The sequence below is a fragment of the Lactuca virosa genome, chromosome 5, assembly GCF_052849685.1.
Source record: "Lactuca virosa cultivar CGN04683 chromosome 5, Lactuca_virosa_CGN04683_v6, whole genome shotgun sequence".
In the NCBI taxonomy this organism is placed as follows: domain Eukaryota; kingdom Viridiplantae; phylum Streptophyta; class Magnoliopsida; order Asterales; family Asteraceae; genus Lactuca; species Lactuca virosa.
In genome coordinates, this window is record NC_136430.1 from 383,167,304 (window position 1) to 383,185,841 (window position 18,538).

The following is an 18,538-nucleotide window of genomic DNA, read 5'->3' on the forward strand; positions in this document are numbered from 1 at the left end:
GGGAAATCAAACAACCCCTAATACATATTTATATATAATATTATGGTTTGAATGTAAAAAAAACTTGTATTTATATACAAATATGGTTTTTAAATGAAAAAATGTCTTTATACGGTTTAAGATGTATTAAAAAAATGTTTATAAGGTTTCAAATGGAAAATGATCAGCATTGAACAAAATTGGAAAAAATGATTTTCGATTTGGAACAAAAAAATAGAATATCAAAATTGAAAAAAAAAGACCTTAATGTCAAAATCGAAAAAAAGTGAAAACTTAGTGCCTTTTGTGGAAAAAAATCAATTTTGACATGTCAGCATGTCATGTCAGCATGCCACGTCATCAAAACTGACACGTCATCATGCCACGTCAGCAAGTAACCGGGTTGACCGGTCAAGTTGTCAGAATTGTAACAAATTAGAAAACACAGTGTCAATTGAGACAAAAAATAACACATTATCAAATTAGAATTTTGGTGTAAACTTAGTGTCTTTTGTTATTTATTTTTTCGTTTAAAATATATAATATATCTAGAGTATACTTTTTAATGACAAAATGATATATAATTGGAGATGAAATATTATTTATATAATTTTGTTTAATTTCATTTTAGTGCTCTATTATTGATGTAACGAAGGCCAATCAAACAAGTTAGTTTTACTTTTCCAAATTCTATTTTTAAAGGGTAATGAGTTTTTTATTCTTGGGTATTCTAGTTTCTTAATTGATGGATAATATCCAACTTTCATTGCGTTTCTTGCAAAGTCTTTGACTTGTGACAACAAAAAATTCATATTGTTGGTATCCCTTACTGATTCATTGGAGTATAGAAAGATAATCTTATATGAACAATAGTAAAAAAAAAATAATAAAAGAAAATTCGAAAACCAAATACAATTGGATTGCATTTTCCATCATCGATAAGCTTCTAGAAGTCAATTATTCCCCACTAAAAAATATATAAATGTGTAATACTTTTCGAACCTTCTTACTAAACATATATTCAAGTTTGTGATGCAGGATTTGAGAACCAGACCATCTCCTTTAGCCCTTGAGTCGGTCTTCCTTGGCTAACAAATTGTAAGTATAAAGTAGTAAACATATGCTTGTAACATCAACTTTAAACAATTGTGTTGCACTCAACATGCGACTTAGTGGTTTTTTGTGATCAGTGAGATATATTTTGTGCTGGTAGAGTTGCTGAAGATGATCTTCAACATGTTGCAGCTACAAGTGGTGCTACTATGTAGTCATGAACATTTTATTCATGTTAAATATAGGTTGCAAAAGTAGTTGATGAATTGCTCCATGTTGATATGGAGAAGGGTGTGATGATGTAACGTCATCTCATGTCCCTAGCAAATCATATCAGGTGTGGTTGTTAACTTCTTCTTGCTCAATAGCCTAAGGCTGAATTGAGTCACCCAATGACCCTATGCAACAAGCATAACATATTTAGTTTGTTGATTATAGCGTCATGATTTTATTTCTTCATGTTATAGCATTATACTCTGAAAATGTATCGAATTGGAATTTGTTCTTGTTTTTTTAGCTGGTCCTTTACTTTTACAACTTTGTTTTTACAAATTCCTAATTTTTTTTTTAAAACATTGTTTTCTAAATATTTTTTAATGTTAGTTTATATACAACTTTAAAGATTTTTTGTTTTTACAGATTTTTTTACAAATTCATTTTCTAAGTTTTTTTATATACCTGTTATGATTCTTGTAAAAACTATAAAAGAGCACGCAAAATAAATATTCGTTTTTACAAATACGATTGATAAATTCATTCAAGGGTGCTTATTCTTTCTATTATGGAATGGAATGGAAAATTATAGTATGGCTTATTTTCTAAGTTTTCTTAAATATTTGTTTTTATGCATGTAAATATTCGTTTTACAAATTTATTGTCGAAGTTTTTGCATGTAAAGGTTAAAAAAGAGCATGTAAATATTATTTTTTTATAAATTCCTCTACGTGGTGTTTTTTTGCTTTTCTAATTTCTATGGAGAAAATTAGTAATTTTTAATGAGTGTTCTATTATGTTCTTTCAGAACTTCTTTGTAACATTTAGTTTCAGTAGTTTGTCTGGACATGCATGTGTCCCTTGTATTCTAGATGAACACATATCTCGTACCTATATGTTGCTCATTTGCATACCCATTAATATTATTATGACATTTGTCAATCTTTTACGATTCCATTTAATTATAGTTGATATGCCCAAATTACCCTTAACGAGACAATTAAAAAAACATAAAAGAAAAAGCAAAATCACGTAAGATGAATGATCAGATGAAGGACACCTGCAATACAAATCAATCCCAATTCCGTCTCAAGCCCTTCTTCCCGTCTACTGTTGCACACCAGAAATCGCTGCCCAGCGCCAACAGCAACAACCATCATCAGGTAATTTATGTTTCTTTTTAAATCTTTGTCTTTGATAAAAATAAAACAAACAACCATGGAACAAGAAAAATATACATTGATTTAGGAATAGTGGCGAGATGCTTTGCAGTATTGGGGATGAATTGTCAAATGTGTCCTTGATAATCTTTCTTTCTCTGTTTCCCTGCATACCAAATGTTTGATTTAAGTCCTCAAAGAAATCAAAACTCTTTTTAGCATCTGTGATATGATGATGACGATCAAATTAAGAGTTTGTTTAATGTGTTTTGGTATATTGCAATGTATATTAAACACCTTTTTTTATTGTGATTTAGGTAATGAAAATGATCTATCAAGCACTAATCATAATTGGTTTTCTCATTCTTATAATCAGAATAACAAAGTTCCTCATTACTATATCTGTTTTAAAAATACTGTTTTAATAATCAAGTAACTTTTCTTGAACTGCTCTACACACCCTTCCAGCTCTTTTCTTGATTTCAAATTATGGTCCTTTAGTTGTGACAATAGAGAATTCGATTCACATAAACCATGTTGAAGCAAACCGTTTTCTGCATTCAGTCCTGTTTGCAAGAGTATTCCCATATGACACACATGTAGATGTAGCACTGACACATGAATGAATTAACTTACTTGAATCATGAAGGTGAGAATTTAAACTAATTATCCAATTTCTCGTTATCAAATTGAGCAGGAATCCGAGAAGGTTGTTGATTTTTATTCAAGTAGAAAAGCTTGTTGGAAGCCGATTGAAGATCAGAAGGCGGAAATTCCTGATGTTGATGGTGGCTCCGGTGTCAATTGAAGATCAATAGACGATAAGAATTGGAGACAAGAAGAAGGGTTGGGGAAGTAATGGAAGAGATCATCGATTCAGATTTCTCTTTTTTTCTCTTTTGTTTACGTGATCTTTTCTCTTTTTTTCTTTCTTTTCTTTTTGTTTTTTATTTTTCAATTAGATAATAAGGGTATATTAGGGATATCAATAAAATTAAATGAGACGGAAGAATGGTGACAAATGTCAAAATTTGAATTGATAGGAAGATTTGTAGGTATAAAAGAAAGAAGACAATTTAATTTCTCTATTTTTATTTAATGAAAGACTATTTGATAGGTTATTTATGTAGGGGATAGAGAATATGAGGCTGCTTGTGTATGTATTAATAGATGTAGAACCTAACAAAATGATGTCGTTTAAGTTAGACCCTTAGTTTGTACACCTCAGATTTTCTTCTTTCATTCCTTTATTCTCGCTCTTCTTCTTTCGCTCACTTAATATGAATCCTTTATTTTTGGTTTATGAATTTCGTTACTTCCGTCGAGATCATCAAAACGACCCGACTAAAAAACTTAATATGATTGTCTTCCTTTGTCTATCCTCTGTTATATCTTCTTCCCTGATGTTGTGATAAACATTTTCTCAATTTAATACTCCCTTCTTGTTTATTCTTGTTTATGTAGATACAGTTTTGAATCATTCTAATGTAGCTCTAGATATTTGGCCACTACTTCTATTATTAATTAAATAAAAACTTTTTCGGGAAAGGTAAAAACTTGATATAGTTCTCATAGATTGTCAGATGAATAATAATAGCATTTGTAACACCCTCGAAAAATCAAGCCAATTTAAAACTTTTTCAACCATTCAAAACCATTAAGTTATTACAAATCGTTTTCAAAATAGTTTAGATATCAGAGTATCCCAGAAATCAAGATCATAAAAATGAGAGGAGGTGCACGATCATGCATTTGCCTTCCCGCGATCATCTGAAGTACCTGAAACAAAATCCAAAACTGTAAGCCCGAAGCTTAGTGAGTTCCCCCAAAATACCCATACACACAACAATATACATATAATCACAAACAGCATACTATGGGTCCAATCAACCATCGGGTTGGAATGCCAACATACTATGGGTCCAATCAACCATCAGGTTGGAATACCCCAGGCCCTCAACCATCGGGTTGGAATGCCAACATACTATGGGTCCAGTCATCCTCGGGATGGTATACCCTCGGCCCACAACCATCGGGTTGGAATGCCCACATACTATGAGTCCAATCATCCTCGGGATGGAATACTCACGGCCCACAACCATCGGGTTGGAATGCCCACATACTACGAGTCCAATCATCCTCGGGATGGAATACTCACGGCCCACAACCATCGGGTTGGAATGCCCAGGTCTGTTGGCTCTCGCACAAAGCAGATAAGCCTCAACCACCAATCAAACATGTGCACATATAGCAGATAATTACACAACAATCTATAGACAGACAAACCGATCTAACATATCATAACAACATAATAACATCCTATCTACCAGGATACCGATCTAACAGATCATACTAGCATAATATCATCCTATCTACCAGGATACCGATCTAACAAATAATACGATACTCGAGCATATAACATATCAGGATAGCAATCCAAAAAGGGCCGGCCTTGGTGCCTTAGACCCTTGAGTATAGTAAGGAAAACTCACCTCACAATGTCGAACTGAACTGAAAGAATCAAGCTCCCGAATCACCATCACGAACTCCACCACCTATAACCACCATGGACCAAGTCCATCAAAACCCCAAATTACCAAAATACCATCAAAAGTCCAACTGGTCAACCCTTGGTCAAAGTCAAAGTCAACGGTCAAAGTCAATAGTCCATGTTAACCCAACTCGTCGAGTGTAACTAGCAACTCGTCGAGTTCCTTAAGAACTCAGGAAATCATAAAAACCCTAATTGACTCGCCGAGTTTCCAACCAACTCGCCGAGTCCATGTGTGTCCAATTGTCAGGGGAAAACCCTAACTGGCTCTTCGAGTCCTCTTACTGACTTGCTGAGTTCATGCCGAATCAATATAGGCAATCTTTATCCGACTCGTCGATTCGGCTATGCGACTCGTCGAGTCCCTTCAGTCCATTTCTCATCCAGACGTTTTTAAGCCACCACAAAGCTCCATATTGCAGATCTAACCTCCTAGGGCATGGTTTCCACGTAAAGTTGCAAACTTTACATACATGCAGGAATGACTTGTCGATTCGCATTTTTTCAAACGCATGGGATGCAGGAATGAAAATGTTGTAACATCCCGATTTCCAGGAATGAGATTTCAGGGATTTTCAGGCAAATAAGAAAGCCTACTCGACGAGTTGGAGGCCCTAACTCGTCATGTAGATATTAGTTATCCCGCGTGAATTTCAGGATCTACTCGACGAGTTGGAGGACCCAACTCGACGAGTAGGAGCTGGAAAGTGAAAACCCTAATTTTTAGGGTTTGCACCCTATTTAAAGACCCTTAACTTCTCTCCTTAGCCTCCCTTACCATCTTCACGACCAGAAAAGAACCCTAAGCGATCCAGCCTCTAGTTTTGAGTGTGTGAAGTTAAAAGGGAGTGTGTTTGGAGCATTTCTTGAAGAGTCAAGAGCTTGGAACAAGGAAGAGCTTGTAGATCCGGCCTTTCCATTGTTGTGGCAGCAAGATTGAGGTATAAATCTACCACCTTGACATTTCATGGCTTAGATCTTCCCTTGTGAAAGAAAATGGTTATTCTAGGGCAAAATGGAGTTACTTTCGGGTTTGAGCTTGTCACAAGGACATGGCTTCAGATCTGGACTCCTCTAGGCCCCCATAATCATAAAGTTCTAGTCTTTAGCAAGTTATGGCCTTATCCTTACCTAAAATGCCAAACTCTTGAAAGTTTTGAATGAAGGACGTTTCGCCTCCCCTTTTGAAGATTCTCTGGTGGCTTTCTCTTTACCTTTATCACTATCCTTTTTGTGTTCTTCGAGAGTCTGCCGAATAACACCAGTAAGTTTATCCACAAGTCGCTCCTCACGAGGGGATATTGGAGTATTTACTTCATCAGGTTGAGGATCTGCACCCACATCAGGTGTATGGCTACCCACCTGTTCAGCCATAGTTCTAAAAATTTGGAGTAATATAGTATTTTAGAATATTAGGATTTATTATTACCTAATACTTTACTTAAGTCTTTCCTATGGTTTGTATCCATATACTTACAATGAATCCGTTCATATATTGAACTTCAAATAGTTTAAGTCTAAATACCAATCCGTGAGATTTAGTTCACTTCAACCACTGCTCTGATACCATGATTGAAAGACCCCTTTCATACTTAACATTATTACTCCAAACATGCTACATGCATATTCATAATATAATTTACAAAAGTTTGGATACAAACCAAGTATTAAAATTTTTACAAAGTTTTATATATTACATAAGTTCCCAGGAATTTATACACTAAGTACAAAAGTGATAATATTAACTATTCTACATCTTCTTACAGTATATTACTATTCTGGATGCTTATCACTTGCAATAGTTAAACATTGAAAGGGATAAGCGGGTGACACTTAGTTAGTTCAATAACTGTTACAATATAACGTTACACCATATATATATATATATATATATATATATATATATATATATATATATATATATATCAATATGACTGAAGCAAAGAGGGACAAAGAACAACAAAGGCAAATGAGTATCATATGACATGCTTTCCATATCAATGAATAATCTGATTCAAAGATTTACAATCAATAAAATACAACAATTTCAACATGATATACATCAATAAGACTTCAGCCCAAGTGGCATAGAAAATACGATTTCGGATTATCATTTAGCTAGTATTTACAGGCTTTCAGCCCTACCTAGCCTTCTGCCAATGCCAAAGTGATGCTTAATCATTCACTTCATGGTCAAAGGCTTCATGCCAATACCAAAGTGATGCTTAGTAATTCACTTCATGGTCAAAGGTATAGCTCCATTATCATAATAACACAGGAAAGCACATTGCACATATAACACATAACATACACTTGTCCCTATATTGAACTCACCGTGAAATAACCGAATGATAAAATGATAATTTAGGCAGCACTTCGTTCCTAAAAATGACTTTCTTTGACGAAACCGGGGATTATAGTTGAAAACCGGGCTTTGTGCGGGCAGAGTTGCAACTTGAAAAGATTATTTTTTCGGGTCTTCGGTGCGTCGGGACTTGCTTCAGGTGTCGGGGATGTTTCCTAGGCTTCGGGGGGTGTTAGGGTAACTTGAGAGAGAATAGGGGGTGTAAAAGTGTGAAAATTGTAAACTAAATTCGGGCAGCCTTGCACTTCTATTTATAGTAGCCGAAGTCCAGCATTACGCTGGGCGTAAATTTCATGTAGGCGGGGCGTACTGCCTTGCGAGGTTCTACGCTGGGCGTAACTTCGTACGCTAGGCGTACGAAGTGGATGAGCTCGGAAGCGTAAAGGCTATGACACGTGTCCATCATGCGAAGGAGTAGGGGGGCTCTCGGACTCCGGATCACTTACACGAGTACGTTGGGCGAACTCCTTTGGACCAGCCTCGAAGTTTGTGCCCAAAACTTCAAAAATTCGTAACTTTCGCATACGAACTCCGTTTTTGATGTTCTTTTTACCCACGCGTAGGTGAAATTATGCTCTACAAGTTTTGTTTAGACTCTGTCGGCTAATTTTGACTTTATTTTTAAAGTTATATTTTTAACAGGTCGGGACAGGAAAAGTCCGTTAAAAATTCATAACTTCTTCATCCGACATCCGTTTTCTTCTGTCTTTTTACCGTTGTACTACTATTGACGAGATCTTAGATTCTCATTTAGGTTGTGTCGGCTAAAAATCACTCGATCTTTATTTCGAGTTTCAGGTTGTGTACTGCTATGCCGAATCTTAGAAAAATCATAACTTCCTCATACGAAGTTAGATTTGGACGTTCTTTTTATGAAAGTTCTGAGTTTAACGAATACTACGACTTTCATTTAGATCACAAAGGCTAAAAAGTAGTTTATCGTAAACTCACTTTTTACGTCATATGGCGTCGTGCCGGTTCTGTTGCGAAACTTCAATAAGTCACAACTTCTTCATTATAACTCGGATTTTAGTGAGGTTTTCGCCTAAATGTTTCTAACGAGATAATCTACAGCTTTCAATAACATTATTTTTACTTATTTCCAACTTTATATTTTCGTTAATTTTGATAATTGACTTTTGATTGGAATCTCATAAGACTTGCAATACTTCTCGAATGATTCTAAACATAGTTTTACTTCAAGTCTCTTAAAACTATCTTGTTAGAACTCAACGCTCGAAATCATATAATATTCATTAATATTCACTTTTAAGCTACCAAGCTTATAAAACACGATAATTATACATGGTTATAAACGTGTATGTTACATATACAAACTAATTTGACTGATGATATTTTCTATCATGAGGTTCCATAACAATTCAACTGATTCTTGTACATAAGAATGTGGTTCAGGGACCCAATATAATCTGTCACATTAATGTGCACTTTCCTTTTACCAAAAATTATTACACATACAAGAAAGAATACATAAATATATGTGCATAGATTAAGGATTAACCATCGACATTTAAGAACTTGTTCAACCTTATAACAATGTAAGTTGCAAGCACAGTCTAGGCTCCCAACTAGTAGTTATGATGGCCACTTTATCGATAATTATACCTCTAAATAATACAGTTGCTGCTGCTGATACGGGATTGGTTGTTTTTTCGAACAGATCATACCCATAAAGAGAAAAAATAGGCTAAGGGAAGACAAAATGCTATTAAATTACAAGCATAAGAGACGATGGAAGATCTAAAACTGAAAGCATGACCAAAATGATTTAATGTAATTTGTTTTAAATGACATGTTTTGGAATATGTGGGGATAGGTTCAAGGAGGGACTAGGGTAAACTATACATCGTACAACGTATATGATAAACTAATGAAGGTAGCTTTCTAACATTTATTTGATATCACAAAGAGCCTTGCATCCTACCTATGACGATGTTTTCGAATTAAACAAGGAGCTATATGTGAATTAATCTGGATCTGGTGAGCATGGGTGGTGATACAGTCATTCCATCGGCGAGAAATTATGCGACCAATGTTCAAGACATGTGAGATGGATGACAACCTTTGATGACATTGACACCCTCCTTGTTTGCACACTAACTAAATTTTGACCATGCTAATGCAAATGAAACAAGAATTACACACTTCATTATAAAACTTCAATGCATAAATAAATTCATAAAAGCCATTATCCATAAAGATTGAATTTTTGAGCTTAAGTGAATTGCAAAAAAGTTAGTGGCGCACACAGAGAAACGATGCCCCAATAATGTAATGTATCCAAATGATTGCAATTCGACATCATGGATGGGAAAATCAATAAGGAACAAAAGAAAATAGTAAGGATACAATTAATTGTAGGAAAAAAACAGATGATTGTAATTCAATTTTTTTGAATGAAAAAACAACATTTAAAATTAAAAAATATGAAAAATAAACAATATTAACATATAGAAATTTGATTACATGGATCTTTTAATTAATAAATTACATGGATGAATGATGATAATTGCAGATTGCAGTGATGGAGAACAAATATAACATGGATCGATTGTTGATTGCAATAATTGAGAACGACTACTGTCGGATGCTCGTAAGATGAGAAACGATGATTGGATAAACAAAGAAGAGGAGAAGGCGAACAAGAAGTAAGCAACCCTCAAAACCTGGAAACAAATTAGATGAATTTATATTAGAACGACCATGTTTAAGGGTTTTACACCTAACACTACATATAGTATCATACTCTTATTTCTTTTTACTAGTACATATACTATCGAAATTCACTTATTAAATCATTGTATTATGAAAAAAACATCCAAATATGACATTGTACTTTCAATGTTTTTGTGAAAGTAACCCAATTTACCCTTTGTATGAAAGACCTGACCATATTTTTCCACGGTGACTCATGCTAAGCACGGGTCTCTCTCTCTCTCTCTATATATATATATATATATATATATATATATATATATATATATATATATATATATATATATATATATATATATATCAAAAACATAAAAAAGTTGAAAACATGAGAACAATTCACGACCAATCATTTCATTAAGGTAAATTAGTAATTGTATATTTAATTTAAATTATAAGAAATTAAAATTGCACTTACCTAAATACAGAACTTCACAGATTTTTATTTATTATGGAAGATAAAATTATTATTTTTATTAATTTTTTTCTCAAAATTAAAAAAAAAAGTCAACATTTTTTTTAATTTATCATTTCATTGGAATGCTGTTAATCCTATAAGAATAAAACACATTTGTAATCATAAAAAAATACATTTGTAATCCTAAATGAATAAAACATAATTTAGAGACAACATTCATTTACAAATGGAAAATCAATAATTTAGTATTTTGATTTTCTATTTTTATTATATAAACCAACGTTATATTCATAAATAAATTTGCTAAGGACCGTTCATACATTTATATAGTTGTATTCTAAAATGAATATGCCAAAACTAAGTTCATAGATTTATACATGATTATATTCAATAACACTTAAACCATTTAGGGAAAAGGTTGCAAAATTTATCCATATGCCAACCATTTTCTTGAATTGATCGCAACGACCATTCTTCCTTTCAAATTAAATCGTAGCCTAAAATAATTTAAAATTGGTCATCACCTCTAAAATGATAATGATATTAAAAAACAATATATATTGTGTAATTTGCGAGCTTGTGTAAACGAGTAGTTAAACAAAAAATTACAGCACCATTTCTTTAACGCATCTCTACAAAATGACAATAACATGTAAACACAATTAAAATATCAACAAAATGTTAAAATGAATGATTAATAGTAAAAATATGTTTTTTGTGTAATCATAAATGATTGTAACCAATGTTCCAATCATTTATGTTGCCCATAGTTATAATCATAAATGATTATAAGTGGCATTTTAATCATTTATCCAACCATAGTTATAATCATAAATGATTTTGAAAAATAGTGAAATTACATGTTATATATTTTTTTAGTTTGTTGCATCATGTAAAAACATGAGAAATTTACTGGTGGGTTGTCAAGTCCACCAAGCAAATTACACCTTTTGTTTGCAAATAAAACATAATATAATGGTAAAAATGGGTATCGATCCTGGGGGAAATGGTTGTATTCAATCACCAATGCAATCTAAAAGAACTATTGTAAATAAACTAACTAACTACAATTAAACTAAAAAAAGGGGGGGGGGTGTTATGATTGCTTTAAAACTAAAAGACTTGAATAACTAAAAACTTGCAATTAAGCAAGATAGTGAGATGCTCAAATGTTGGGAACAATTGGTTAACCAAGGCAATTCAACACAATGAACATTTGTGTGCTTATCATTAGGATCCAACATGAAGCTTATCATTCATCCCAAATTGGTTATAGCAATCATGAAGCATGATATGCCAAGATTCCTCTTAGGTAGTATGGAGGTTGGGGAAGCCCACAACACACCTTCTTAATCAAGATCAAGGGTTTAATTGAAGCAATTGAACCCAAGAAGTTAATTAGCCTTAAGAGAGAAGGAATCCCCAATTCCTAGAGGATGTCAATGCTTACACATCCATAAATGAGCTATGATTCATAAACTAGAGATGATTTTTACCATCATAAAGCCCTTGTTCTAAGTTAATTCAATGATTCAATGCAAAACCAAAGAAATAAACTAACAATAGCTCATTCAAGTGCGAAGCTCATGATCAAAGCAGTAAACAAGCATAAGAAATATGATCTAGAACCATAAACATAAGATAATTGATAATCTAGCATGAATCCTTCAAAAACCCACAAACATTCAAAGGTTTTAACCAAAGTTAACCAATATAGATAAATTAGCCACTCATGGCAATAGAACAACAATCACAAAAGTCTAATTGCATAAAGAAACTACCTAAGACTTGGAAAGATGAAAGGAAATGGGTTTCTAGCTCCAAAATCGCCTCTTCCAGGTCTCCAATGGTGTAAAATCGAAGTTATGGCTGCTACATCTGATTCCCCAAGGTAATGGCAAGCCAAATGACCAAAATGCCCAAACTGGGTAGTTGCGCGGGTACCCGCGCGACGAGAATTCCACCCGCGCAAATGTTGCTGTAATGCTATTGGTCCTTCATTCCACCACTCCACCCTTCCACTACCAAAGATTCCTTTGGTCCCCTCCATATCCATGTGATTCAAATCAACCAATCATCTTTTAGCTTCAAATGTGGATGCTCCAAACCCAAATTAAATATCCATGATCCATCTTCACAAGCCCAAAATATCCAAGTCTTCAACTCTTTAAGGCCCAATTCTTCTTTGTTGGATCCGCTAAGCCCAATAATGCATCGAAAGCCCACAAGTCCATCTTCACTCTAATCCACAATCGCGATAAGCTCCAAAACCCTGCAAAATACCTCATGCAACATAAAAAGCACCCGGTACGATCCATACTAAAGAAAAATAAATAAAATACAATGCAATAATGATAAAAAGATATAAAAATCTAAAATAAACTAATAAAAATAAGGAAATAAAATAAGCTATCAAATCACCCCAAGCTTAAACCTAACTTGTCCTCAAGTTAGAACAAGACTAATATGAGATCGGGATGAGCTAAACTAAAAAGGAAAAAGAAAGGTACCATAGAACTTGGTCAACATCAGTCAACATGGTCAGAATTAGTCCTTCATGGACCCTACGCATCCTCAAAATGTTCCCCGCTTTAGAGCCATAAACCACATTCTCAACCACTTGATGGGCGAATAGATCACGGCTGGATGTAGTCGCAGTGTGCAAGACAAAGGAAACAGAGATGCGCCCAGTGGGGACACTTTAAATCACCAATGTAGACCATAGTGCACGAAGGAAAGGCGCCTCTTCACACACTATGATTCCTACATTTGTCAGGCTAAAGTGTATAGTACGAAATAGGGCTTTGCAGCGCGGCCTCCGGGCAAACATCCGGTTTCAGAGGTTTATCCCTTGTACTGTCCTTTACAGTCTACCGTCTCATCGTCAAGGCCTTTTCTCACCAAAAATCAAAAATAAAATAAAATAAAAAAAATTCTACTTAACCTAAAATTAAACCTAACAACTTAAATCTTCAATCTTGAACTTCGGTTATTTGGTCTTTAGCCTCTTTGTTGCTTGATATTCAGTCTTCTTAAATCTTCAATTTTTTTTTTTGATCTATAGAAAGAAAGTCTTGAACTTGGATTCTTGTTCTTCTTTTTGTGCTGCTCTTTTTCTTCATTTTTCTTCTTTGTTTTTGTTGCTTTTCTTTAATCTTCTTCATTGTTTTTTTTTTTCACTTTTCCAATTTCTTCATTTTTTTGTGTTTTCTTCTTGGAAGGTCTAAGGAATTTCACCATGTAACAAAGGATGGAGGCTAACATGAACACCTAAAGATCATTGACAATGTGCCAAGATCAACTAAAAAGGGGTGGGGAATGACTCAAAAATGGGTGTTACCGAAAAGACTTGGTCCCAAAAGATGTGAATTGGGGGACCCACTTCAAAGTTCATCAAGCACCTTAATGCAAGGTGTGATAAACAAAATCTATCTAGCTATCTACTCTAAACTCCTAAAAAAATAACGTATCTTAAAAAGGTGGTGAGAATCTAACTAAGCAGGGCTCGGACGAGACTCGGGTGTACTAAAGGGTACTCCCTCCAAAATCAAGATGCGAGTCTTCAATATCTTCAATGTCTTCATAATACCTTACCGGGCTAATTTTTGCTCGCACACATTGGCATGACCAACCACATCCCTCCGCACCTAGACCCAATCAAGCTACCTGCATCTGACCCCCACACAAGCGGTCTTAAAATGGTCTGTGAGGCTCAAAACGTGTCCCACTTATCAAATACAAGGAATTCCATATCAAGACCCGGGACCAATCTATGATTCAATACTTATGACTCGGTGCTCTGGTACCTGTAGGGATGAGAAGACAAGAGAGAACAAAAATGCATGAACTTAAACTAGAATGCATCTAAAAAGAATGAAAATTAGAAAAGAAAGAAAGAAAATATGCAATATTTTTGGAATTTTTTATGCAATTTTTATGAATGACCTAAATGCCTTACTCTAAATGCAACTATATACAACCTAAATGCAATAAAAAAAATAAAATATAAGAATACCTCACCCCAAGCTTAAAATTAATCATTGTCCTCAATGCTTAGGATGAGAGTAAGGAAGGATCATACCGGGATCAAGGTGGAGGAGGCCCGCGAGGACGGTATGGAAGCAACACATGGGTTGTACAATGATGTGTGGATGGAGTTCTTGGCCACCTAAATACACATGGATGAAAGCTTGGTCGCGCAAAGGAAGCATATGCAATGACTCAAAATTTTCTTATGAAGTGACACATTTGCGCGGGTACCCTCGCAAACTTTACGCGGGTGGTGGTTGGGTCGTGCAAATAAAGAATTAGCATCATTGGTCCCGCAAAGAAAGGGAAGGATTTGGTCTTGGCCGCGCAACAATTTGTGAGGGTGGAAGGCAGCCGCGCAATTAGTTGCGAGGGTGGCAGTCGGCCGCGCAGAACTTGCACGGGTGGGGGAGCCGGCCGCGCAAACTAATCAGATGCAACCCCATGTTGGGGTAATTTGGAACTCGGAACCTGCGCGGCTGGGGGCCGGTCGCGCAAAGTCTGCGCGGGCACCCGCGCAAGTTGCAGATTTTTGACACTTTTTTGCATACTTTACCAAGATCATTGCTAAACCTCAAGATGCTTATTTTTAACCAACTTCAAGCTTAGAAACACCAAAACTTCAAACAAGATTATTTATTTACAATGCATTTATTTAACGTCTTTGCCAAGACATAGCCCCGCTTCCGTCAATCTTCATAAATCGGGATTTCCAATGTTACGTTGTCGAATTATCCCGTGTCAAAGCCTTCATAAAATGGTTTCAAACATTTTCCATTCACTTTGAAGATTTGATTCATTTCCAAACTCTTGATTTCAACCGCACCATGATCAAACACTTTTAAAACAATGAAAGGTCCGTGCCATCGAGATCGCAATTTTCCCGGGAATAACTTTAAACGTGAATGATAAAGAAGAACTTTTTGACCCGAAACAAAGTGCTTTTGGGTTATGTGCTTGTCATGAAATGCCTTTTTCTTCTCTTTGCACCTTTTGAACCTTTTAATTATATTCTTCTTGACCACTTCCATCATTGGAGGATTCAATCTTCTTTGAGCCTCTCTCCTAGGCTTACAATAATCTTCCATAAAAATCTTGTGTGTGCATACATTAGGGCTTATCCCGTTTATTGGCTCAATCACATCAACCCGGTACAATGGAGAAATGTTGCTAGGGTACCTCATTGACTCAAAGATGTTGAAGTGAATGATTTTGTCCATCAAACTCCATTGTAATTTTCCCTTTATGGACATCAATGATCGTGTGAGCGGTATTCATGAAAGGTCTTCCAAGGAGGATCATAGATGATGTGGAAGGAGTCTTCTCTTCAATATCAATGACATAAAAATCCACGGGAAAAACAAGTTGATTAACTTGTACTAACACATCCTCCAACACTCCTCTTGGAGACACACTTGACTTGTCCGCTAATTGAATGATGACTCCGGTTTCTTCCAAAGGACCAACATTGAGAGATTGAAAAACCGAATATGGCATGACATTGATTGAGGCTCCAAGGTCTAACATGGCACTTTCAACATGTAAATCACCAATGGTACAAGGGATAGCAAATATTCCCGGATCCTTGCATTTGGGAGGTAACTTCTTTTGGATAACCGCAGACACATTTGCATTGACTAGAATCTTTTCATTCGCTTTGAATTTCCTCTTCTTGGTGCACAAATCCTTGAGGAATTTTGCATAACTTGGAATTTGCTTAATAGCATTCAATAGTGGAATGTTGATTTGGACCTTGCGGAAAGTTTCAAAGAATTCATTTTCTTCCTCTATCTTCTTGGAAAAGGCTAACCGGGAAGGGAAGGGTGGTGGTATGACCAATGGCTTGATAGGCTTGTTGGAATATTCGGGTTGCTCAATGTTTGGAACAACCGGTTCCTTTGGAGGAACTACCACTTTCGAAGGTTCAACAATAATAACTTCATCTTCGTCTTCTTTTGAAACTCTTTTAGGGTTGCTTTCTCCAAGGGTTTTCCCACTTCTTAAGGTTATTGCACTCACATTGGGGTTCTTCTCGGTTTGAGATGGGAGTTTACCCCTTTGTTCCATCTTGTTGAGAGCGGTGGCCAAGTCTCCAATTTGTGCTTGAATGTTTGAGAAAGTGTTCTTGGTCTCTTGTTGAAATTGAGTTTGGCTTTGAGCAAGAGAAGTGACAAGTTCTTGAAGGCTCATTTGGTGGGTACCACTTGATTGGCCTTGTTGATGAGGTGGTTGGTAATTTGGAGGGAGGTGAGATGTTTGTGGATATGGAGGTTTTTGGGAAGGATATGGCGGATGTTGGGGTCTCATCAAAATGTTTGTTGGATTTTGCTTTGGTGGGTATGGATTGTTTGGGTTATTCCTCCAATTTGGGTTGAAATTGTTTTGAAATCCCATGGGTCTTGGTTGACCTTGATATCCGCCCATTGCATTCACATCTTCCGGTTCACTTCCAAGAGTGGGACACTTATCCGTATAATGCCCCGTCATGGCACAAATACCGCATACCATCAATTGTTGACCACTTCCCACCACCATTTGACTTAATACATTAGTCAAATCTAAGAGCTTTGATTCCAAGTGTTGAGTGTTGCTAACTTCACCAACCACTTGTGGAGAATTTCTCTTCATGTCATTTCTAGTCCCAAAGTTCCTTTGATTTTGAGAAATGGTTCCAAAAAGTGATCTTATCTCTTGAGGGGTTTTGTTGAAGATGTCACCACCACTTGAAGCATCAATCATCCTTCGATCTTTTTCATTCATACCCTCATAAAATTGTTGAAGAAGTAATTGTTCGGGAAAACATTGTTGAGGACAACTTGTACACAAGTTGTTGAATCGTTCCCAAAAATCATGAAAAGTCTCATTCTCTCCTTGACGAATCCCCAAAATGTCACTTCTTTGACTTGAAATTCGGGAGGTGGGATAGAACTTGCTATTGAAGGCTTTGAGTAACTCTTCCCATGTGTGAATAGATCCCAGTGGTAAGTTGAATAACCACTCTCTAGCTTTATCTTCCAAGGTGAGCGGGAAGGCGGTTAACTTGAAATCATCCAATGTCACATTTTCGGGCAACATGCTAACACATATCATATGAAAGGACTTCAAATGCCTTTGAGGATCTTCTCTATCCAAACCATGGAACTTGGTGAGTTGATGTATGAAACTTGACTTCAATTCAATCCCTCGGCGGTTTGCGGGATAAACAATACCAAGAGGTGTGTGAGTAACATCCGTATCCATCATTTGTCGAAGTGTCAACTCTTGAGGGGGGTTGGGTGGATTGGGGTTATTGGGATATTGTTGCAAGTAATTGGGTGGTTGTTGGTAAGGTGGATATGGGTATTGTTGGGGATTGTAGATTGGTGGTGGATAAGGTTGGTAGTTAGGATATTGGTTGTAGGGGGGTTGTTGTTGGGGGTACATTGGGTTTTGGTACATTGGAGGGTGTTGGTAATTGGGTTGATTTGGGTAATGTATTTGTTGTTGAACTTGAAAAGCATTGGTTTGAGGTTGGTTGTTTTGGTGGAATTGTTGGTTTTGTGGTTATGGTTGTTGATAATTGGGTTGGTTTTGAGGAGGGGCTTGATTCCAAGGTGGCATATCAATGAGAGGTTCTTATGGTTGTTGTCTTGGTTGATGGGGTGGTGTATTGGCATCTTGATTGTTTGGGTTTGGGTTGGGATTGTGAGGTGGAGTGTGATTCATGGCTATGTAGTTTTCAAACGGAATGTCTTCAAAGGAATGACCAACAATTGGAGAACTCGGCTCGGTGTCGGTATCACTTGAAGTATGAACTTGGTCTTCTATGTTGATTAGTGGAGAAGAGGAAGAAGCTTGAACTAGTTGTTGTTGCTTCGCTTGTTTGGCTAACTTTTTCAACCTTTTTTGCTTCTTTTTCAATTTCCGGATTGTAGAGTAGTTCACCGGTTCTTGTAGACCTAGGCATAAACAATCAAATAACAATAACCAATTTCCCCGGCAACGGCGCCAAAACTTGGTGGGTTGTCAAGTCCACCAAGCAAATTACACCCTTTGTT

At 35.9% G+C, this 18,538-nt stretch overlaps 2 long non-coding RNA genes across 3 annotated transcripts; one reads left to right on the forward strand and one right to left on the reverse strand.

Moving 5' to 3' along the window:
• Positions 1–1,001: 1,001 nt before the first annotated feature.
• LOC145116355 (uncharacterized) lies at positions 1,002–1,544 on the forward strand. The gene is made up of 2 exons (XR_013712035.1): positions 1,002–1,077; positions 1,170–1,544. It is a non-coding gene; the product is annotated as an uncharacterized LOC145116355 (long non-coding RNA).
• On the reverse strand, positions 1,372–3,152 carry LOC145116354 (uncharacterized). 2 transcript variants are annotated; one of them, XR_013712034.1, is made up of 3 exons: positions 3,042–3,152; positions 2,306–2,571; positions 1,372–1,430 (listed from the first exon to the last, which is right to left on the reverse strand). It is a non-coding gene; the product is annotated as an uncharacterized LOC145116354 (long non-coding RNA). The 2 variants fall into 2 exon arrangements; XR_013712033.1 differs by lacking the exon at positions 1,372–1,430 and having other exon boundaries at positions 2,180–2,571.
• Between the last annotated feature and the right edge of the window lie 15,386 nt (positions 3,153–18,538).